Genomic DNA, 24,412 nt, shown 5'->3' with positions numbered 1-24,412 from the left:
CTGCATGGGACCCTTGTTTTGTGGAAAGTGAATTCACGAGACTATAGTTCATCATTAGGAAGTATGTGTGTTCATGTGTGGTATGAACATCAGTTTTTTATCGAATGTTATGCACAGAAACTTATGTTCTTGTTTTATTGGTAGTATGGTTCAAGTGTAGGGTGGGGTCATTCTGCCTCTTTTGAGCGAGAAAAGAACTGGCTTGGTTTATGAGGGTTTAACGTCCCAAAGCGACTCAGGCTATGAGGGACGCCGTAGTGGAGGGCTCCAGAAATTTCGACCACCTGGGGTTCTTTAACGTGCACTGACATCGCACAGTACACGGACCTCTAGAATTTCGCCTCCATCGAAATTCGACCGCCTCGGCCGGGATCGAACCCGCGGCTTTCGGGCCAGCAGCCGAGCGCCGTAACCATTCAGCCCCCGCGGCGGCCTGAGAAAAGAACTACTACTGATTTTTTTTTTTTTTTGGGGGGGGGGGGGGGAGTTACACCCATTTCTGTCTGCCTTGTGATTCGTGTAAAACCCTGCTCTAGGTAGTGAATCCAACTGAAGCTCACATGCACCTTTGTTAGTAAGGTCATTAGTGGCCGGAGGGCAGACGAAACAGCAAGCTTCATCCAGACCTGATCTGCGAGAGGGAAGACCACAGCCACACCAAGGGCCTCCAAAGTATTCCTGGGCAAGCTGATGCGACCACTGCTGACGAACTGTGCTGGCAACATCAATCTGGAAGGGAAAAGGATTGCACTTGCACATAAACCTCTCCCGAGGAAAGTTCTTCGCTTCTTTGTGGAAGAAGCTTGCAAAATTTGTGTACAAACAAAGAAAAAAACCTGCGGCTGTTTTCTGGTGCTGATTTTGCGACATTTGCTGTACACTAGTAAATTACAGATTTCCAGGAAATACACGCAAACAGGCAAACAGGCAGGTGAAGAGCATTACCTCCCCCCCCCCCCCCCCGTAGTTCAGAACGGTGACTGCTCTTAAATCCTGGAAAATCAAGCGTCAAGTCACATGCACTGGGGAGGTTGCTTTGCCTGCAGGCTCTGCAGAAACAGCCAGCATTTCTGGTGGCCTGTAGCTTAGGTTAGGTTAGGTTAGGCTGCGTTAGGTTGGGTTGGGTTTGGTTAGGTTGTTAAGCCTTCATAAACCGACAGCAAACCATTTCAATGGCCACTGAGATAGCGCTTCGGGATCGATAGCCAGTGAAACTGGCCTTATGAAGGTTAGGTTCTAGGTTATGTTCTGGGCGACCGCCCCGCAAAAACGTTTCAATTCAATATTCTCTAATTGAGAGAGTGATGAAGTGCCTCCCATGTTTTAAATCATGGCGCAGTGACAGTTGCACACAAAGGGCTGCTCAGAGTCAGACGTGATGAGCCTAAAGTAGCGAAATTTAATCTCGGGAGGAGGAAGCATTTCGAAGGAGGCGGAAGGGAAAAACGCTCGTGTGCCGTGCGACGCCACGAACCCCTCATGCTGCATGTGTACACTACCGCGCAACTGCACAACGATAAAAAAAATGCTCAAAATGACTGCATCTTCTAATGCATCAGTAGCGGCCGGCACCATCATAATCTACTGAGCGCCCAAACTGGTATCCCGTGATACTGACGTGGCAGCTAAATGTGAGTACAAAATCGCCTCAGAGCGGCGACATGTAACATGGGCGATCGTGCGTTATTGCATCATACCAAAGCGAGATTAAACCCGTCAAGAACAAAATAAGCATGCCAAATATATTTCGCAAGCTTATTTACCGCTTAGGCAACCAAACGCCATGATTTTTCAAGTTTATACTCGTCCTCAAGCATGGTCGCGCCGAGTCCTCCGCGGCGAGGCGCGCGGTGTTATGTCATGCCAGATGGCACGGCGACCATGCGGCGTTCGCGCAGCTGTGGCGGTTGCTGGGCAACGGCTCGAGGTCCGTATCTCTGCCTCTTTGGAGCACCGCCACAGCGAAATCGCAAGTTCGCGGCCAGTGAAGCTTTCACTTTAAAATGCACAAACCAGCTATGAGCTCTGAAGATCTTCTGAAAGGCTATTATGCAGTGCGGGATGCCAAAGAGTAAGGAAGTGGTGCTGTTTCATTAGGCACATAGATGCTAGGAAACCCTCCACAAGGAACTTGATGTAAACTATCAGTCAATGACTGGCCTGCACGAAAGATGTGTGTCATAAAATTGCGAAATGGCACAGTAGCAGCAGTAGGCAGACCCACTATGTAAAGATGATGTGGTGAGCTAGAGATCTGCAGCAGAGGCAGTAGCCTATGTCTGCTATTGCTCTTATCTGAATGAATGAGTTGCTTCACCCTTGATGAGTGTGAACAAGGGAGCCTGGAAAGGGCACTCGCATGGCTGTGGCTGCGATGGTTCACCCGAGTACAGAGGTTAGATTGGCCTAAGAAAGAAAAAATTGCCATGCCCACACCGTCTAGCGACACAACGGGCTACACCCGAGTACTGTGGCCTGGGTTGGCTCATCTGTACGTACTGTGGAGCTGGGACAAGTTCTGTGCAGATTGCAAGAGAGGCGATGACCGATGATCAGCGCTGTGCAGCTATACTTGTAGCAGTGCACAAACACAAAATTATTTGCTTAAGGCCTCACTTTTAGAAGTCCATCAGGGGTATTGGACATCTGTCGGTAATTTGAAGCTTGGTATAAGATTAACTGCAGACCAGCTGAGAACTGGGTTGCAACTTGTAATAAGCTGGTGTTGCCATTGTGTTAGTTGTCAGTAAATGCACTGATGATTGCTCGGCTCCAAGGGTCCCACATCAGGTGCTTTCTGCCTGTCATCCGATACGGACCACGGAGCAAACTGCAGCACACATTGGAAATCTGATTCAGAGGTGAACGGTTTGCTTCTGAGAGTCTGTGAACAGTGGCAAGCTGGACAATACATGATCACATCTGTTTGTTGCACATATGGAACCAGGTACAGTGGTGACAGCCTTGGTGAAGGGGCACTGCAAATTTCTGGGAGTGCTTTGTCTGTGTGAAGAGTATTTGACTTGTAGTAACACGCAGCCCTACATGGTTGTGGGGAGAAGGTATTATAAAACACTAAAGACATAGCTGCAATACAAGTTTATAAAACACCTTGCCATTTGCAGGGATATAGCTTGCAGTGAAGTAAAATTCCATCCACTCTTCATATCCTTCCCAATTGTTCTTGCCAACCAGTATTTCCAGCTTACTGATAGTAGACACATTGAAGCAGGCCAGCACAAAGTCAGTGGATGTGATTAATCTTTGTCACGTGCGGTTTAATGCCCCAAAGCTCCACATGGGCTACAAGAGACGCCATAGTGGTCAGCTGCGGATTAATTTAAGCCACATTAGTGGCAAGTTCAGTGGGGATTAATGAAAAAACGCCTGTGTGCTATGCAACGTCAGTGCACATCAGAGCCCCAGATGTCGACAGACTCCGAGGAGCAGACACAGCTGAGAAACACATCATAAACAGGTCTCACTCTCACTGCAGTTCCAGTGCTATGAGTACTACAGGTTGCAGCACAGGTCCTATGGCCTGCAGTACTTGTAACATTGCCCGTGCAGATGGCCCACTGAACTACAGTCACTCTGAACTACAGGCGATCACAAATCATCAGCCTGGCTGGTGCCCCTGAGTAAGGTGCAAGGATGACTGGTACGTACATCTTTGCCAGGCCCCTGATGAGGATCTCGGCTAGCTCCTCCACTCCTTCACGAGCCGAAGATGGCACCCATCACAAGCGAAAGGTGCTCCTTTGTAGCTTTAGATGTATCCGCGAAGCGATGCTGAAAACAAAATAGAATTTGTTCAGAAATACGGCAAATTAAGCCAACACGTACGACATGGTATGCTATATAAGGTTAATGTCCAAACCCGACATGGGCTATGAGAGCTGCTACAGTGGAGGGTCCCGGATTAATTTATGATCATTTGTGATATTGCACACAGCAGCACACGAGCGCCTTCTATTTTACATCACCGGGCTCAGCGAGCGCCCTAACCACTGAGCCATCGCGGCAGGGAAACATGTAAATCATTAAAACAGCATAGAGCTACAGCAAAAAATTAAGCTTTCTGGTACATCTTTAAAGTAAATAACATATAAAAAAGCAGAAAAAATGCAGACCACAAAAACACAGCACTTGCTTAAAAACAGAATTTATTTAATAAAATGTCCGAATATATATTGATGGCAGGTCACCAAGCTGACATGCAAACAGAAGAACTTTAATTGCCTTCATGTGCCCCTCAGCTAGGTGAGCTTTGCTGCAAGATACCGAGCTTATACTGATACAGTCATCACCACCTGCTGCAGTTTTCTCAGCTTCTTTATTTTTCTGCTACTATTTACCTTCACGTTTTTGAAAATGAGTGTGCACCCACTGGTACTACAATGCGCAACCAAGCATCCTTCATGGTTTTCACTTTACTGACAGGCCCACTGAGTTTTGTTATGACACCAGCCAACATATACTACTTCCTGTGAGACAAAGGGCTATACACCACACTTTCTGCAAACCAGCAAACATAAACCTGCACTTCTCTGGAGACACACTGAGTTAATGGACATCATGCTTTCACATATGTTATCCAACATTTTAGGTGCTGAATAATTGAAGACGAAAGCTAATTTTCAGACATACAGGAAATGGGCCTCGGGCGAAAAGCTACAAGGGTAGCTTGAGAGATGCCTGAGGCCCGGTGAAGTCAGAGCAGCAGAACATGTGCACATTCAAGGCAAACATACATACAGAGAATGAAACTATGTAGTATGAAAAACAGCAGAAACAGGAGAAATACTTGCCCTAATGAAACAAAAATACTAGAATGAAGACAGTAATTACAGACATCACCAGTCATCAAGCAACCTTAACATCAGCCAACCTCCTGAGGCAGTGTGGCAGACAGTGAAGGTAAAAAATGGCAGCAACAGCATACTCTGCCTTTTTTCTTAATGCTGTGAGCAAACTGCTTTTACCAAACGTGATTGTGATAGCACATTTTCTTCAACGGAAATGAGGATATGAGTTGAGCAACTGGTACATATTACCTGTATACATAGCTGCTGAAAACTTCAGTCCACTTCGTGATGGCAAGATCTCGCCAAAGAATTCAAAACAATACACAATCAATGTTCTTTTAACGATTTTGCAATGTGCACAACTGAATGGTAAAAGTAGCTATGCAGACACGCGTCATCATGAGTTCTTATTAAGAGTGCAGTTAGTATAATTGCAAGCAGTAGGTTGATTGATGACTGTTTTGTAATACCTGTGGGCGTATGCCTCAATTCGCAAATTGTTTTGCTCCCAAAAATATGAAGTCCAACTGATGCAGGAAAGAATGCAACATGTGATGACTGCAACAGGGAGCCAAAACTACGCCAATGTATACTCAGTTTCTCTTTTCGCAGAAGAGGCCACCAGTTACGGCCACATGTGGGCGTTAAAACTTCTTCTCCTCGACCGTTTGTTTTTGTTGTGCCATGAGGTAGCACCAGAGCGAAGAAGAAGCCTGCTCCCTGTGCGCCTGCCGCTCTCTAGCGTTCAATGCTCCTTGGTCGCTCTTCGTGACGTGGCCCAGCAACCCAGGCTTCGGGGCAGTGGCTAAGTTCCTGGCGGTGTAGCGCTAGCTTCCTAAATTCTCCTTCTTTTTGTCTGTGCCTGCTTGCTCCTGTTCTGCGGTGATCGGGCGAGGGACGAGAGCTTAATGTCTACTTCTTCTCCCGGCCAGGGGTTTTCCCCTTGGTCGGCATCTCTTCCTCAAGACCAGCTCCCAATTGATCTCTTTTTCCGCAGTGGTGTTTCAAGCATTCCGGTCGCATTAGTGCCTTCCGACGCAGGCGCCATCCGACTGAACAACCCGGAGGCAGTGCAGGCGGCCCTTCAGTCCGCATCGAAGCACTTTATGCACATTACCGATGTCCGGCAGTTCGACAGGGGTGGTATTTTGTGCAGGTCGCTGGATAGACTCTATTGAAGACCTTCTAAAGTGTACGACCTTCGCCAACCACACGGTGAGCGCATTCATTCCGCCTCATCTAGCATGTTCCAAGGGCTTGGTCCGAGGGGTCGACTCTGTCGACTCTGTCCGAGGGGTCGACTCTGGAGTGATTGCTGTCCATCGATGCAGCAGGATGGTTGACAGAGAAAAATTCCTACGGAGTCCGTCATTGCCACATTTGCAGGAATATTTTGCCCGTCAGAGATTAAGGTGTGGCCATTGGTTTTTCGAGTAGATACCTTTAACTCTCGGCCCCTTCAGTGCCCAACTGCTGGCGCTTTGGCCACAGCGGCAAAGCCTGCAAATCGGCCTTACGCTGCTGTGCCTGTGGGGAACGTCATTGCAGAGAGGAATGTCCTTGCTCAGCTGAGCCGCCGCATTACTTGCGAAGACAAAATAAGGGGCTGTCATAAGAACCACGAAAAACGGTTTGTGCAGTGCGCTATGAACGTCGTGTACAGGATTCCCCTGTCATGTGGCAAGGTGTACATCGGCCAGACAGGGCGCTGCGTAAACGATCGACTCCGGGAGCATGCTAAAGATATCTACAATAAGGAACGCACGAATTTAGTTGCCCACTGCATTGCTTGCACCAAGTGTGAGCCACGGTTCCGGAGTGCTTCAATCCTTGGCAGAAGTTGTCAAAAAACTGCCCGTGAAACTTTGGAAGCTTTCTTTATCAGGAAAGGGGGTCAGAACTGCGTTAGTGACACGTCTGTCGTTTTGTATAATGCTGAGATCAATTTCCTATCGCGTCATCTGCTGTGATTCCAAGTTCCTTGTTAGGTAGCGCTGGCGCAGGCCAGATATGTATTTATACGCCTCGATCTTTCTTCAATAAAGCAGTTGTCAGTAGCGCCCGTGCTCGTCTTTTCTGTATCTCGTCCCGTCCTTTGCGCTAAAAATATGCCTGTAAAAGCAAGAGAAATGTTGTTTGTGTAGCGGCGCTCACCCTGCTGATTCACCTGACTGTCCTGCACGAGCACAAGAAGTTCAGGTGCTCGAGGTTATTGACAAGCGCAGATGCACGCGGAGAGAGGCTTTTGCCGCAGTCAAGGAGAGCCTCAGGCTACTCTAGTGTGGCCGCCAAATGCCCACCCGTAATGGACTCTAGTTGGTCCCAGGCTATTACAGTGGCAGTTGAGAAAGCTGTGGCAAACGCAATGGATCGCATTATGGAAACCTTGTCCGCGTGCATTTTGCAGGTCATAGCTGCACAGATGGCCAATTTTCTGCAGGCGTCCACCGCTCCGCTCTTGTCTTCTTTGGCTTCGGAAGCTACCCCTCCTTCTGTAGTAATCGATTCCGCTCCACAGGGCCAAAAACAATGTGAGCAACAAAAGACCTCTCAGGCCTCTCCTTCGACTAGCGTTATGGACTCATCCTCTATAGACTGTATTGGATATGGAGTCTGATCTCCGCGCCCAGAAACGAAGTGGGTCTCCTCTGAATATTGCAGGCCCATCTTGCCCCCAATCGAAGACAAAGAAAAGTAACGCAAGTCAAAATGCTAAGACCAGGATTCTAGAAAAAGCAGTCGCGGCTGCGGCACTCCCGCCAAGATAGGGTTCTTAAGTATACTACGGTGGAATTGTCCATCTATATTCTCAGCTTCAACAGATTTAAATTGCGCCTATGCAATCAGCTTCTACCAGATTTAGTTGCTTTACAGGAAACATGGCTAACTTAAAATTTTAATTATAATCTCAAGAATTACCGTCCTTTCCGGCTTGACAGCTCAACACGAGGGGAGGGTTGTTAGTGCTCATCTCTACAAAGTTTTGCCACAGGGCATGCCTTCCTTTCCAATATACGGACAATGAATATGAAATCCTTGCGGTTGACCTCAGTGTCCAGGTCACCAGCCCTTTACGGTAGCTGATGCATATTTCTCGTCTGGTGTGCGTGACACTCGGCCCCTTGACTCACTCATGTCTAGTAGCCGGTCTCAGGTTCTATTACTTGGAGACTTCAATTCGCACCATGTGGCGTGGCGGTTTAAAACAGACAGCTTTGGTTCTAGACTATTTGATTGGGCTTCTGACAACAAATTAATTTGCAACAATTCCGGGTTGCCTACGTTTGTTCGGAGCCAATGCCGCTCTGCCTTGGATTTAACTTCTTCCTCCCCAGGAGTCTCTGTTATGTCTTGGGCGCCTGTTGACAATGCAACAAACAGGGATCATCTACCGATTAGTTTCAAGTTTGCGTGTAAATTAACTCTTCCTGAGCGACATCAGCGCACGTTAATAAATTACAGTTGCTTTAAAGACAAGCTAAAATCAGCCCTCCAAATCACTTCAGACACTTGCGTTCCGACAAGTGCCGAAAGCAAGGCTGCACATCTATGTTCAGTACTGGACCATGCAAGGCAAAAGTCTGAATTTTTGGTTAAGAGAACCAAGGGTGCAATCGCGAACAATTGATGGAATGCTGAGTGCACGCGTGCATATAGACGACGGAAAGCAGCTTGGAAGAAAGTTCTCATCAATCAATGCCCAAAAAATTGGTTGGATTATAAGTATGTTGCAGCAACATTTAAGCGCACCGTCGCCCGTGCAAAGGAGGAGTATAATACAAATCATTACGATTTTCTTTCACAATCAGGAAATAAACGAGCTTTGTTTAGTTTCATGACGCGCAACCAGGTGATTCCACCGGCTGCCAGCAATGAATCCCTCGTTCAGTCCCCTGCTGACATCGCCAAGGCCTTAGAGGATATTGCGTGTGGCTCAGAGCTTCGCTTTACATCTGCCTTACCTTCTCCTACTATATTTACATGCACCTCAAGTGATTTCAATGAGGTCTCTATGCCTGAGCTGTCGCAAATTGTTCTGCGCTTATCCCCAGCGGCTCCTGGCCCCGATAAGGTCACTTCATCTATGATCAAAATTTTGTTCAATAAATATCCTGCAGACCTGTTGGCTCTAGTTAACCATTCTATTAAAGGTCCTTGGATACCGCATGAGTGGCGTCTTGCTGAAATAGTTCCACTGCTTAAAAAGCAAGGGGAGGGATTAACTTTAGACAATATACGCCCAATTTCCTTAACATCGAACCTAGTGAAATTGGTGGAAAGGGTCTTTCTCAGCCGTGTCTTGTCATTCATTTCAGAAAATGCTATATTGAATCCATGTCAAATTGGTTTCAGGCCGGGTAGTTCAATTTGGTGTGCTCATACTGACCTAGAGAGTCGTATTAAATTAGCTCGCGATAGAAAACAGTTTGCGGCGCTTGTCACCTTGGATGTCAGTAAAGCATACGACAGCGTTGAGCACTCGACTCTATTACTAAGATCACAGGAACTGAACTTCCCATGCTATTTTGTAGCCTGGATTTCTGCTCTTTTGGAAAATAGAGAATTTTACTGCTGCCAAAATGGTGTTTCCTCAAGGCGATTTCTACAGACAAGAGGTGTACCGCAAGGATCAGTTGTCTCACTTGTTCTTTTTAACATTCTTCTAAGCTCAATTTCATGCATTCAAAATGTGAACACTTATGTGTACGCCGACGATATTGCATTTTTTTGCAACAGCAGGTGATATTCACACTCTTTATCGAACCCTGCAAAATTACCTCAATGTTCTTGACAACTGGTTAGGAAGAATTCATCTGTCCCTTAATGTGAAGAAATGCGCATTGTTAGTATTTCCAGTTTCTGTTCCTGTAAATATCTGCCTGGTATATAGAAATAACATAATACCTCAAGTTCAGACGGTGAAGTATCTCGGAGTAATATACGACTCTACTCTTTCCTGGCGGCCACACATTGAGCAACTTTCTGCAAAAGGAGTTCGGGCCATTGGTATCCTGCGTAGGCTTTGTAGTGCTAGCTCAGGCATGAGAAGGCATACACTTCTGATGATTTATAAAATGTACGTGCGCCCAATTTTGGAGTGCGGGTGTGTTTTATTCTCGGGAGCTCCTGCCTATAAACTTCGCCCTCTTGTGCTGTTGGAGCGTGAGGCGTTGCGCCTTTGTCTTGGGCATCCAAAATATGTCGCCAATGCTGTTCTGCACCTTGAGGCGCGAATGCCATCGTTATCAGCTAGGTTTCGCCTTTTAAAAGTTCAAACATTTTTAAAATTGTGCGGCTCACCTCTTCACGCTTCCACTATAATATTTCTTAGTCAACCTTCCGCCCTTTTTAGTGCTGCCTGGCCTCGTTTTCATACCCCGCAAATATGTTACGTGCAGTCCCTCCTTGATCCCATAAATATTCATTTCACAGATGTCCGCCAATTGTATAACAACTCATCATCGGTCCAGATTGAATTCGATGACATTTTCCCATCGAATGCAAAGCTGCAGCCCTTCCCACTTCTTCAGGGTCTGTTGCAGGACCACCTAAGGTCCTTTCCCTCTCATGTTCTTATTGCTATCGATGCCTCGCAGGATCGCGAGAAGGCAGGTGTGGGAATTTTTTCGCCTTCACTGAATTGGTCTTTTTCTCTCCGTCTTCCTGACTTCACTCCCATTTTTCTGGCTGAATTATTAATCTTGGCCTTACAAAAATTAGAAACTACCGTTTCCCAGGTTGTGGTTATGACAGACTCTCTGTCCATTTGCTCTTCCTTATCCTCACCCACTGAGTCTCGGGCATTACGCCTCTTTAAGTTCCTGATTCCGCTCCATCTAAATTCGGTAAGGCTGCTTTGGGTACCAGGTCACATGAGTTTCCACTTAAATGAGGTTGCAGATTTCTTAGCTAGAGCCTCTCTCGGCGGCCCAATTGTTGCTCTCCTACCAATGTGTGCATATACAGCTGCGGTGAGGTTTCGCAGCTACACAATATTTCAGGAATTTGCTGCCTAGACTCTTACATCATCTCCCGAATATCAGCATCTTCAGCATCCTTGGAGTAGCAAAGACTGGCGCTCACGCAGACTAGAGGTCTCTTTCACGCGCTTGCGTTGCCGGGTTCCACTTCTAAATTTCTACCTTCACAGATCTGGCCTGGCGGCTTCCCCACTGTGCCCTTTTTGTGCCGAACCTGAGACAATAGACCATTTCTTGCTGTTCTGCCGCCGCTTCTCTCATTTGAGGAAGCGTCTTTTGCAAATTCCATTTCATCAACTAGGCTTGCCTGTGTCATCCGCGGTTGTTCTTTCAATTGGCGCTTCTTTGCTTGGACGAAGCGACCGCAGTGGGTTTGACCTTTCAGTCATACATGAGTCACCCACGAGTCACCCCTGTCACCTACCTGTAGATTCGACCTTCCTGTAGACTTAGTCTGCAGAATGTCTGTAGACGCCGAGCGGATTTCAAGCAGACTAGTCTTTAATATGCGCGCCTAGTGTGTATGTGTAGGTATATATATATATACATTTATATATTTTGAACCATGACACATTTTATAATTACGATTAAATTGGTTTGACCTTTCAGTCACCTATGAGTCACCCACCAGACACCTTCATGTAGACCTAGTCTGCAGATTTTCTGCAGACTAGGTCTAGATGTTCTGCAGACTAATGTGTTTAAGTATGTATGCATGCATGTATACTGAACCAAGACACATTTTATCCTTAGTTTTGCCTTTTTAAACTTTCCCGCCGGATACACAGTCTGAGAGTGCCTGCAACCGACAGCAATTAATATTAATTGAAATAAGGTAGTGGCTATGTAATCTGCATTAAATGCAGCAGTTGCATTATCGGTCAATTCAGTGTGGAAGCAAGTCATATATAACGGTTATTCTGCACTCAGTCTCACGCCAGATGCTAGTTACAAACCATGCCGGCTTGCATCTACCAAAACTTGTTTGATCAGTAGAACACTAATTAAGGTTAAACTAGGGTTGAACATGATTTTTGCTAAAACTGGAGTGCCCATTCCTGGTATGTCCAGAGGAACGTCCAATTTAAGGCAGATTTCAATATCTCATGGCACATCTCTTGCATGCCCATTAGCTAACCCATAGGATTCCCATAAAACAAAAAAGTATGACCTGCAGAAGGTATGCAGGTTTATACTCAAACAAGCTTACAGAACCGCTTACCAGAACACAATTACAGGCCACACAGGCCTGCGTTAACAAAAGGTAGTTATATATACATAAATCAATCGACCTTTATTTGGCATTCATTCATTTACAAAACAAAAGCTTTGACAAGAACTGAAAGGTGCTAGTTTGCAGCTTAACGAGACTTTTGTTCTTGAAAGCAATGAAGGCAGAAATAGAAGCCAACATCACATTTAGTTGGCGTCCACTGCAGGCAATGTTTTAACTGCGACACATACCTGAAGAAGCAGATATATGCAATATGCACCTGTAGTTATTCTTTTCAGGTGAAGATTTCACACTGAGCACACTAATTTTCCAAGAAATACACAAGACATAGCAGAAACAATGTAATGAAATTTATGTGCATAGGCAAGTCAACAAAATACATCGTAACTACAGACGTTTCAAACAATAAAAACTAACAATTGTTAGAGAAGTACAATAGTATGCACACCTACTAATTCATGTGTCGCTGCTATGGCAAAATACTAAAAAATAAACATTTGTGTGGCACAAACAACAGTTTTTATACCTAATTCACAGCAATGAACCAATTTACTTGGTTTGAGCAAGACAGGCTTAGCGCTCGGAAAGAAACCATTCAGTCAATTGTATGAGAGCACTTGAGAGCAATTCAAGTCTATGAAATGAGCACTGAATAAAGAATTTCATGGACACAAAAATAATGTACTCTCATAAACGTGTGTAGGCACAATTGTATGCCAGGAAAACAAATACATCAACCTGTTGCACTGAATTGCACCTCTATATAAAGAAAGCTTTTACAAATAGTGCGCAGCCTACGTATGAAACACAAAAGAAACAAGGTTAATTTACACCTACCGTAGACAAGACAACACAAGCAACTGAGCGGCATGTACCACGGCCAACAACAAAAAAGCTTATAGCAACAACATGAGAAACGGCACTTTTAGTGCTGGAACAGCATGTATGAGAGGGATACAAAAGTAGTGATAATCATTTTGAGCCGTTTATAGTTCAAATCATTTTTATAATTTAATAAGCAAGCGTCAAAGTATTCTCCCTAAAAGGCAATGCACTTGTGCCATCGGTTCTTATTTAAAATTCAACACTGTTGCAAAATTCTACCAGTTTAAGTTTATGGAAGAATGTTGCTTTGCTAAAAAAATGCTAGCAATGAGCAAGAATGTGCTCGAAATAAGATATTTTAGTATTTTCTCCCTTAGCACTTTAGTATAAAAAATTTCGTTGCTTCTGGCTACCTTCTGCCTCATGCAAGAACATCTTTATGTTGCTTCAAAAATGTACTTGCTTGCAACACAGCACACAAATGTCTTTGACGAAGACTGCAATAACATACATTTTCGTGGATTTTCGCAAACCATCTCCACTTCTTCTGACGTCATGCAAACTTCATGTATGATGGCTCCACTCAAGTTATCGGCAACAAATGTTCTTACTACGTGAAGTTTGCGCAAATGAAAGACAACACGGCGAACACATGCACATGATCGATGTCCCTCTACACAAATTGCCAAAATATTCTCGATTTGGCCGAATATGCCATTGATGCACACAAATGAGTTAAGGCGGCGTGACTTATCAAGGCCTTTCGTGCAGTAGAGGAATGAACCAATTAGCACTTTTTTGTATGAGATGCCACGGTTACAAGTCTCTCCCTTTCCAAAAAAAACAACACCACAAGTGCTCTGAGAGTTCTTTCGCAAATTATACCCCCTTAAAAAGTACTTCATTAGCAGGTGCTTTGAATGGGCATCTTCAAAGTGGGAACATTTGTCCCATATTATGGGAAGGTTTGATAGAAAATAAAACTTCTCAACCACTTGCCAGCCAGCATAGCGTGTGCCATTTACAAGTTGAACGAGCTGCCCATTCATGCCCTCAAATGCATATGCTGAATAATTCCATAATGGGCCCCATACTTCCACTGATGCAACAAGGTGCAATAAAAGGTGGGTGTTATATGTCATATGTGCTATTCCGTACAGATCTTGGTACTCCCTCACAAACACGTACATTGTCCTGCCAGCTTCTTTCAGTTTTTCTACAGCGACTGTGTCAGCAAGAAGAAAGTGCATCACCTTGACAAGCTTCAACCAATTCTTGTAATACACTCTTGGTAGAATGTTATTCAACACTACTGGAGAATAAAACAACAACCAGTTACGCCACTCTGATGCTTTCCAGTATTTCCGGACTTTAAGCGAGCGCGGCAGCCTAGAAATCTCCCAGATAGGTTTCAAAACACACAGCTGCTGGTCAATCTCATCAATTTTGCCTCCAAGACTGTACGGAAACAACATGGAGGTGTCAAACCACATGCATGCTGTGTGCCTAACAAAGCCAGCACACACAGCATGCATGTAGTCGACAACAAAACCTGCCGGAAATGAAAAAAAATGCCAAATGAAACAGCACGTTTGAACCTTTGACACCACATTTGGCTTGCTGTGTTGCCTCTGCCTTAGCAGCATTTCGCAAAAATGTCTTGTGTGTTCTAGGCGCTGGTCGACAAGAGAGAACAGGGTACACACGAACATGACCGCTGCCTTTCCTAACAACTTGTCCCTCATGCATGCACCAAGCACAGCCATAAGAACCATTAAATTGGTTCATGTTCATAACCATGGCTCTGGCCACTGTGTCGACGCAACAGGGCCCTGGAAAAATTCGCACCTTCAGAGTATTTCCTTTCAGGTTTGTGCACTGGAAACCACTGCTGGAAAGAATGTTCATTTGTTCAACAAATGGCTTGAGAAAGGAACACATTTTAGGTTTTGTGGTACCAAACCACAACCCAGCTAGAAGCATGTGTTTCGTTCTCACTTTCTGGGGTAATTCATTTATTTGAAGAAGCAGCGGCCAGATGCTGTACCCAGATGACTCATAAAGAGGAACACCATCTGTATTCCACGTTACTGACAAGTCATGAGTAGACATTGGCAGGTTGTGGTTAGCTTGGCTAGTCGTCAGCTCGCCTACATCATAGGACAACTGTCTGGGCAATAACTTGAAGTTTAGTTCATCGAGCGAAAGCATGTCCTTGACTTGTTTGGCAATGTCAAAAGTAAGAAAATAGCTGCATCCTGTGACCACAGTCTCTACAGACTTTCTGCGGACGAGCTGCATCCTGCGGCTACACAGGCTCAGCAGACTTTCTGCAGAAAGAGTGTCCCAATTCACCGCTGGGAGGTGACAGGGGGTGACAGAAAGTCTGTCACCAGTCTTCACATATTCTGCGTCCTTGGTGAATCAAGGTCTACAAGATTTCTGCAGAAAGACTGCAATTTTTTTTGTAAGGGTGTGCGCTCTGATGTGCAAAATTTTCTTCAAGAAACGCAGCGCCTCCCATTCTAATTTCTTCTTCCCGCTCTCAGTCAGTACGACATTGGAACATTACAGGCGTTGTATACTATTATGCATATTAAGCCATTGTCCCGTCTTCGATCTCCAAGTTAACAGGACACCTGTCCTTCCGTATTCCAATCTATCACTATTACCATTCTTTTTCCCGTCAAAACTTTCCTGTATCCAGCAATTAACCACCTGTGTCTCGGCCACTCCCCCCTAGTGGGTATGTGCCAGCAACGTCTGGGGCCTGCCTTCCTTCCTTCCTTCCTTCCTTCCTTCCTTCCTTCCTTCCTTCCTTCCTTCCTTCCTTCCTTCCTTCCTTCCTTCCTTCCTTCCTTCCTTCCTTCCTTCTTCCTTCCTTCCTTCCTTCCTTCCTTCCTTCCTTCCTTCCTTCCTTCCTTCCTTCCTTCCTTCCTTCCTTCCTTCCTTCCTTCCTTCCTTCCTTCCTTCCTTCCTTCCTTCCTTCCTTCCTTCCTTCCTTCCTTCCTTCCTTCCTTCCTTCCTTCCTTCCTTCCTTCCTTCCTTCCTTCCTTCCTTCCTTCCTTCCTTCCTTCCTTCCTTCCTTCCTTCCTTCCTTCCTTCCTTCCTTCCTTCCTTCCTTCCTTGAGCAACTGTCGGCCTGTATGCTGAATAAATGCTGTTGCAAACCAGCACTGCGTTCGTCAGGTCTTCCGCCTATTTTCCTTTTGGTGCTTTGTTCACAGGCGCACAATCAAGACATGCATGTCGGTACTCACGTCCAGGTTCAAGATAACAAAAGACGGCATAGCCGTCAGCTTGCAGTTGAGCAAGTGACGGCGGTTGAACTAGCGACGGATCGCCTAAGCATCCGCCGTGGTGAATTCTAGAGTGGAATGTATGTCCACGTATTGTATGTCCACGTAAGAACCTTGATGTTGTCGCAGTTCTCCTGCGGACTTGCGCTGGGTCTCGAAAGAGGGGCGTCGTTGCCCCCCCCACGTTCACAACAGAGAAATGTGCGTGCTGCACAGCGCTGAAGAGCAAGTCTCGGTCGATGGGCACAACCATAGACGAGACTTTCACAAACGCTTCTGCTGACTGTCGACTACGTACGGGCACTCGTCGCACGGCCATGACAGATCGGCATTGGTACGACCGAAACCGAAGCCCGAAGGTCACGCGCATACAAAAACGTGTGCAAAAACGCACACCACGCACGCCGTAACCATTGGTTGGGGACACCTAAACAGGGAACAAGCAACGTCAAGTTTGGTTGAGCTAGGGAAGGCTTGGAGTTGGGTTCAGCTCGGTATTTATTCGGACGCAGTGGGTGGGGTTGGCGTAGGACCACCGCCGTTTTGGCGTTTGAGAGGAGGGAAAGGCGTGAAGACGTGGAAGTTCAAATTTTGTCTGCATATAACTCAGCTTCCACAGAACACATTAAAAAATTCTTGCTGGAGGGTAATTACGAAGCGGCGTCCTTTAACATCCCAGACATATCGCAACTTTATTGAGAGCCTCTTTCAGGGGCCCTTTAAGTGGAACCAATTGGAGTTACTGGGTTCTGATTGGCAGCAGCTTGTCCAACTGGTCTTGGCAAGTGGTATTAACTGAAACCAATTGAGGTTACTGGGTTCTAATTGGCAGCAGCTTGTCCTGCTCGTTTTGACAAATGGTGTTCAACTGAAACCAGTAGGAGTCACTGGGTTCCAATTGGTGCAGCTTGCCCAACTGGATAAATCCATTATTGTCTTTGGGTATTAAGAAATAGGAACCTGCACACAGTGATTTTTTTTGCAAGCGAGCATACACAGGCCCGTTCCTATAAATTCATGCGCACACGCACCACGGTCCACTGTACACTGTTCAGATAGCTTCACCGTCTTAGAACGGAGCTTCTTTCATTCTCCGTGCACTTTGTATAAAACTATGTTATAAACGGAGCAAAAAAAAACACTCTTAAATTTATTTCTCCCCTTTATATAAAACTACGCACAAAACAGGCTGCCAGCAGTTTTCTGTCTTTTCCTCTGTTACCCTCTCCGCCTGTGCTCGAATCACTAGAGACTCCCCCTCCGATGGAGCCACTTTAAGCCCTGCGAGTAGGGTTAACATAAGTTTCGCTTGTCGAAGTACTTTGCGCTTTTAAAGTGTCTCCGAGACTCCTATAAGAAATGTGCAGAGTGGTCACGGCAGCAGACTGCTTAGTAATCAGTTCACAAAAATACTTGTTCCGTTCTTTCACCTTTAAAGGCACAGGCAGTACAGGTTCCCGCTGAGCAAAACCCAGCTTGCTGTGTAAATTGGCTCCCAGTGAGTGGACAAACGGAGTTTAGGCCTAGCAGGCACCAGGCACTGCGCATAGCTCACTTTAAGTCAAGCACCTTCGGATGCGTCCCAAGTAGCACAGGTCATCGACCCAATATTGCAACAGGATGGTCCCATCCTGGTCCTTTGTAGGGCCGGCCTTTGCCAATACGGCTCCAATGTTGGGCCAACTACTTGTGCTGCTGGGGGTCATATCTCAAATGAACCATGTGCGTAGCTGCAATACAAAAACAAAAGCGCACAAAACGTCAGCAAAAGCTACAGTGAAAATCAAACTGAACCAAAAAAATCCAATCTGTAGCACAGTCAACAAGCCACTAGATTTCAATCTGGTGAGCGTTCTTCTCCATAGAGGATACACATTACTATAGAGAAAGCTGGCAGCGCTGCACTTCAGCCACCGTGGAACCTCAAAGTATCAGGGGCTGGTGAGCTACCAGATGTGGGCCAGTCGGATTTTTTCGGGAACACAGAGTGATGTTACTGAAATGTCCCATTCCGAAAACACTGTTCTCCTTGTGTGCGCACGCATATGTGCTGCTTCAGAGAAGAGCGGATATATCTGCTGCTCTTCAGGATCGTGTTGAAAATATCTTAATAGTGGTTAAGAGGGAAAGGCGGATGGTGAGCGCAAATCTACAGTTGATTTCTGGACTGTTATTCGCATGCCTCTTTTCAGCCTCGGTCAGAAAAGGTTGCATGCGCCAGTGGACATGGTCGTCGTTGATGGTGCATTGTCACATATATTAAGGAGCCTAAATTAAATTTTAAAGGAAAGAGGTGTGAAGAAGACGAAGTGGATTAACCGACGAATAAAGAAGAGGAAGAAGAAGCATTCGGTGAGGTGGAGAGAGATTATTGGTGGAGAAAAGAAGACGACGACAAGGCTTACGTGAACTAACACCGAGGCTATAAAAGGGCGAGTGAGAGCGAGGCACGGGGGGGGGGGACAGCAGAGAAGCGGAGGCTCCGGCGGGTCAGGGACACATCGGCTGGAAGAGAGCGACGCCGGCTACTGCTCCGGTGAGCTCGCGTTCTACGGCATCGCATCGTGGACTTCCTGCCGTGCCTGAGCCCGTTCCGGGGAGTCAACGGAGGACGTTACCACCTGCTACGGCCAGGGGTACCTCCAGCGCTGATGCCACCCATCCGGGTGGCGCCCCCAACGCCAACAACACCGGCATCACCTCCACGGGCGCTTGGACCCGGGAGCTTATACGACGCCGCCAGCAACGCCAGCCCAAGCACGCCGAACGCAGCCTCGACGCTGGCTACGGGATCCATACAACGCCGCAGCCGCACCGAACCAACCGTGAGCACGAACGCCCACCGCTAATAGTAGAACGCTAGTAGTAGACGCTGGTAGCAATGCGCCTGGGTCGTGTGTAGTTATAGTCTGTGTTTTGTGTTGGTTTTGTTAGTTTTGTGTTCTAGTGCGTGTGTCACGTAGGGTGTATTACATGTGCGTTTGTGTGTGTACACCCGTCGCCTAGTCCATTCTTTCGGTCCGAGTGTTCTCAGGAAAGATCCGTGACACGCATGAAGAAACATGTATATATTTGATCATAGCTCTGTTACAGTTCATGTATCTCTCTTGACCAGGTGGGCTTATTACTGCTAGAATTCAGGAGCTGCATGAAAGTGTTGTCCCGGAGTAGCCAGAATCCACCGGCTTATCGAGGGGTCTGTGGCCGTGGCGTGTAGCATTTACTCTTGACAATGCTTTTCCTGATGTTCTTAATCACAGAAACCTTGCAGTTATTGAGCATTTTTAAGCCTTTAACTTCTTTATTTTTTGTAATATGTTGCATGTTTCGTGCTCTGTTACGTTTATTCCTGTGTAGCTGTTTAACCTGTTGAATGCTTTATGCTTGAATTCAGGTAGCTTGTGGGCTATACGAATTCAGTTAGCATGCCTTATCAAGTGCTGATTTCAGCTCTCTTTAGCCTACTGAGGAAAAGGCTGATGCCAGTAAGGCTTTGCCAACACCCCAGCGTTTCCTGGGGGGAACCACAAGGAGGAGAGAGCTGCGGGGTACAACTACGACTCCAGGGCTCAACTTCTCCGGCCCTTCCAGAAAAAAATTTTTAGTTTTAACCAGAGTGGCCATTTTGTCAGTTTCGGTAAGTGTCATAACAAAAACATTGAAACACGGCACACGGTCACGTAGCAGGAACACTTCACACATTCACTTCAATTTGAAGGATCGCTACGCGCACTCACTCATGTAACTTTGCAGTGTCGCAAGTGAACAACTCATAAACAGTGTCACAAACAGGGACCACTTATAGCATTCACTCTGAGTTCACACAGGTGTCATGGCATAAATTCCAGTTGCCAGCTTTTACATCCAATCTGTCAGTCTACACAAGTGCAAGTTATTCAAGTTATGTTTTTTTGTAAATCTAAACAACCAAGTTAACGTGCCCAAATGTGGTGCCCTAACTTAAGGACCTTTATGGAGGAATGAATTGTGAATGTTGCACACTCTGTAGCAGTTGCTTGTCGAACCTAAATCATTGTAGGCAAAAAAAAAGTCAGTGATGCAGAAAGGCACGTGCTGGCTTTGTTCACTGGTGTGCAACAAGCACGCGCTTTGTGAAAAGATGACTGAGGTAGGTGCCACGGTTTTTCTCAGTGGCACGGCAGGCAATCTCTCTAAACCATAATCCAATGTACTTCTTCTGCACCACTCTTATCAGGGTGATCAAGTGGTGCGGATCCTCAGAATGGTGTGCAAGTTCTTACAGTATAGGCTTGTGATGCTGCACAAATTTTCTCACAGCTTTTAGTGTCAGTTCATTCACACTGTGTTACTTGATATCTGGTGTCTATAGGAACATCCTTTCACAGCATGCACTGCGGCGTGCACAAAGCAAGATGGCTCAATGAGGCCACCCTGGTTATTAATCAATGTCAGTAGACTGCTTACGCTATCAGATACAAGCAGTCCAGCGCAGTCAGTGCAATGGAGTGTGATGCTGATGGCTTTGATGACGTAGCCGCCTATGTACAGAACGAATTTGATTTTAAAGTCACTCAAAGCAAAGTAGCCATGTTCAAAAAGTGACCGTGGCAGTGCAGCTGTTGGCAGTTGAAATTCATTGCTGCTATCTTCCACGCAGGGCCTGATCAGTTGTCCCTAGATCTTGGATTAGCAAATGCCTTCCAGCTCTGTGGAGACATTGCAGTTCTGTGAGGCAGCCATAGCTGCATGCCCATTTATGCTTCCGTAGGCATGCCGGAACTGGGCAGGTGATTGTTGTTCCAGCCACCGTGCTGCCTGTTGCAGCTGAAGTACATTTCCAGGGGGTCCTGCGTGAGCCTTCTCATGCAAATTTACCCTTTTGTCAATGCCCCATATCCTTTCTTTGGCTTAATCCTTTCTGCCCTTTTATTCTCAGCCTTCGTGTGTGAGGTAGCAAAGTGTACCTGAGGTTGGTTTATATTTGTGCCGTCCTTTATCGTTCTCTCTGCATTTCTGTACGTGCGGGAGTCAAGTCGTGATTGACGTCGAAGACACCTGGCTGAGGGCTGCCGACAATAGGGAGCCGATAATAGGAAAAAAATGGCAAACAGTAACTATGCTTCACATGTGCACACACTGTCTTGCGCGGCACACTACTTGAGGAGTTGCTAGGCAACGACAGCTGTCTGCTAGTATGGTCGTTATTTTCCGGTGCGCGCTGTTTTGGAGCTGTGTGCCATTTGAAACAGCTTTCAGACACCTGTACTCCGAGTGGATGACAGTGATCAACCATGGAGTGATGCTGTCTGGACAGCTCAGAAGATCATAATTTAAGCCCGTGTGGGCATGTAGTATGAGTTTGTGGCGTGTGATGCTCTCACATTCTGTCAGTAGTTTCAAAGTTGCAAGTACTTTGGCTGCTGTGCATGGGATGGCATATGGTGTAAGGGCGAACCCACCGAAACCGTGTCAAGAAGTGTGGTTTTTAGCAGAGTGTATCCGTTATGTGCATAGTCATGACGGTAACTGAACAGCGAAGGGGTAACTGAACAATGAAGGCGAGGCAGAGTATCCTAAGCTGTTCAGTCAGAGTGCTGATACTGGCTCACTGTTTGCCTTTTGGATGGTAGAAGGATTTTCATTGAATGTAGGCATTAAAAGGACCATAAAAAACACGCTCATTGGGTGCCTTGGTGAAGATGGTAAGAAAGAGCTATCTTTGCGCACATCTTTTTCTGTAGCGAAACCAGATTTGTAAGGAAGTTCAATATATTGCCATTATCAAAGGGAATGCAAATATTTTTTGGTTAAATGAACGATTCTTTTTTTTTGCCTGACATCATCCAGTGCAGGTTGGAAGACTTGATCTGTTATGTAATATTTCTGTCCAGTGAGTGTGTACTGAGAAAAGAGTGAAGCTAGGTTTTTTGCAAAACAGGATGTCAGAAAAATTGGTGGACTCTGCATGCACCAAACTGCCACCATTGCATAGGACAAGTAAGTGTTTATTGTGTTGTGCTGATATTCATATTATTCAATTTGCTCTGTATGAACAGCACTAACAGTATCAGGAATCACACTGAGCACTGCTTATCTCTGCTTGATGCATGTTACAAGGCAAGAGGCAAGAGATTGCTGCAAACAGTTGGCAGCATGAATTTAGCTAGTAACTAACGTTATGCAAAAGCTTGACAACCTTTCCCAACCAATGGGCAACATCATGTTTTGTACCCTTTTACTGGATAGAGGAAGCGTATTTGAAGCGCCACTGTCTCCAGCTTTATTCCCAGTTTTGGCATGGCAAATTATCGCTTAAATATTACCACAGCATCAGAACAAAAAGCAATAAACTCATTTCGGCCAGCACAGCATTTCTGTGTGTCTGGAGGCTAACTTTGTTGCGTATCTGTGCACTGTGAAAAAAGCATTTCAGAGCGAGTAAAGCCTGCGTAGTCTTTTTTATGCATGTATAATAATCTCAGTTTCCTTAATAGAGCTTAAAGTGCGTACAGGTTTGGCTGAAGAAATGAAGTCAAAATAATAATAATTGGTTTTTTGGGGAAATGAAATGGCGCAGTATCTGTCTCATATATCGTTGGACACCTGAACCGCGCCGTAAGGGAAGAGGTAAGGGAGGGAGTGAAAGAGGAAAGGAAGAAGGAGGTGTCGTAGTGGAGGGCTCCGGAATAATTTCGACCACCTGGGGATCTTTAACGTCCACTGACATCGCACAGCACACGGGCGCCTTAGCGTTTTTCCTCCATAAAAACGCAGCCGCCGCGGTCGGGTTCGAACCCGGGAACTCCGGATCAGTAGTCGAGCTTCCTAACCACTGAGCCACCGCGGCGGGTAAGTCAAAATGTTCTTTTTTAATTTTGAGTGAGTGAGCGCGAGTGAGTGAGAGAGTGAGTGAATATCACTAATGAAGTATCAACCAACTAGACCAACAATATACTATTGCACTGCTACTGCAGATGTCCTTCATTCAAAATGAGATGAGATCTGCAGACAGGATTCTGTAAGTGCTGTTAAGAAAGGTCATTTAAAGCATTTAGCAGTAATCACATTTTTAAAACAATTTTTTCAATTTTGTAACATGTTAGTGTATGTGATAATAATAATAATTGGTTTTTTGGGGAAAGGAAATGGCGCAGTATCTGTCTCATATATCGTTGGACACCTGAACCGCACCGTATGGGAAGGGATAAAGGAGGGAGTGAAAGAAGAAAGAAAGAAAGGAAGAGGTGCCCGTAGTGGAGGGCTCCGGAATAATTTCGACCACCTGGGGATCTTTAACGTGCACTGACATCGCACAGCACACGGGCGCCTTAGCGTTTTTCCTCCATAAAAATGCAGCCGCCGCGGTCGGGGTCGAACCCGGGAACTCCGGATCAGTAGTCGAGTGCCCTAACTACTCAGCCACCGCGGCGGGTCGTTAGTGTATGTGAGGCATTAATATTGAGTGTTGCAATATTTCTTACTCTGCAGCAAAGGATTTTGGCTCAGCTAGATAGAAAAGGACTGATCTACTTGTGCTTTAATTTGTCTTTTAGCCATCTCATGGCATAATTGCAGCTTTTGCCACCTCAATAACAGTTGTCAAGATAAGCAAGCAAAAATTTTATGCTGCTTGTTTACTGCCACAATCGCACATAGAGTGTTGAGCATCTTAGTGTGGTCTGTTTCTTGGTCTTTTCAATTAATTGCTATCAGGGACACACCACTTTCTAATGAATAACTACGTAATAAAGTTAGTGCCAAGTATTAAGTTGTAATGCGCAATAATTTCATTGTGGGTATCATATAATAGGACCGGTGTTTACAATCTAGTTGCTGATGTTTACATGACACACAAAAAGGAGCTACGAACCAGTACAAAAAATCAAAATGTGTGCAAGGCATTTTGCATCGTGAACATAGTAAACATTGCCAGTTAGCTGTTCTGCGGATATACAGTGTGTGACTGTGGCATAGATGTGTACTCACCTGCACAGTTCAGCATCAAAGAGCGTGTTTGTCAGCTGTGACACGCTCTTCAGTGTAAATGCTAGTGCCATCACAGACATGCGCCTGCAGTCTTGAGCCTCTGGACTTCCATCTGGTAGCCGAAGGTCCATTGTTAACCGGCAGCCTCCATTATCTCTCGTTGGTACTGCAATGCTGATAATAATAATAATAATAATAATTGGTTTTTGGTGGAAAGGAAATGGCGCAGTATCTGTCTCATATATCGTTGGACACCTGAACCGCGCCGTAAGGGAAGGGATAAAGGAGGGAGTGAAA

General features: G+C 45.8%; 1 long non-coding RNA gene across 1 annotated transcript; it reads right to left on the bottom strand.

Annotated features, from left to right (window-relative positions):
• Positions 1-403: 403 nt before the first annotated feature.
• On the bottom strand, positions 404-24,288 carry LOC144123030 (uncharacterized). The gene is made up of 3 exons (XR_013312971.1): positions 24,116-24,288; positions 3,670-3,792; positions 404-729 (listed from the first exon to the last, which is right to left on the bottom strand). It is a non-coding gene; the product is annotated as an uncharacterized LOC144123030 (long non-coding RNA).
• Positions 24,289-24,412: the final 124 nt, after the last annotated feature.

Source organism: Amblyomma americanum, chromosome 3 (assembly GCF_052857255.1).
Source record: "Amblyomma americanum isolate KBUSLIRL-KWMA chromosome 3, ASM5285725v1, whole genome shotgun sequence".
Taxonomy (NCBI): domain Eukaryota; kingdom Metazoa; phylum Arthropoda; class Arachnida; order Ixodida; family Ixodidae; genus Amblyomma; species Amblyomma americanum.
This window is presented reverse-complemented; position numbering and strand designations above follow the sequence as displayed.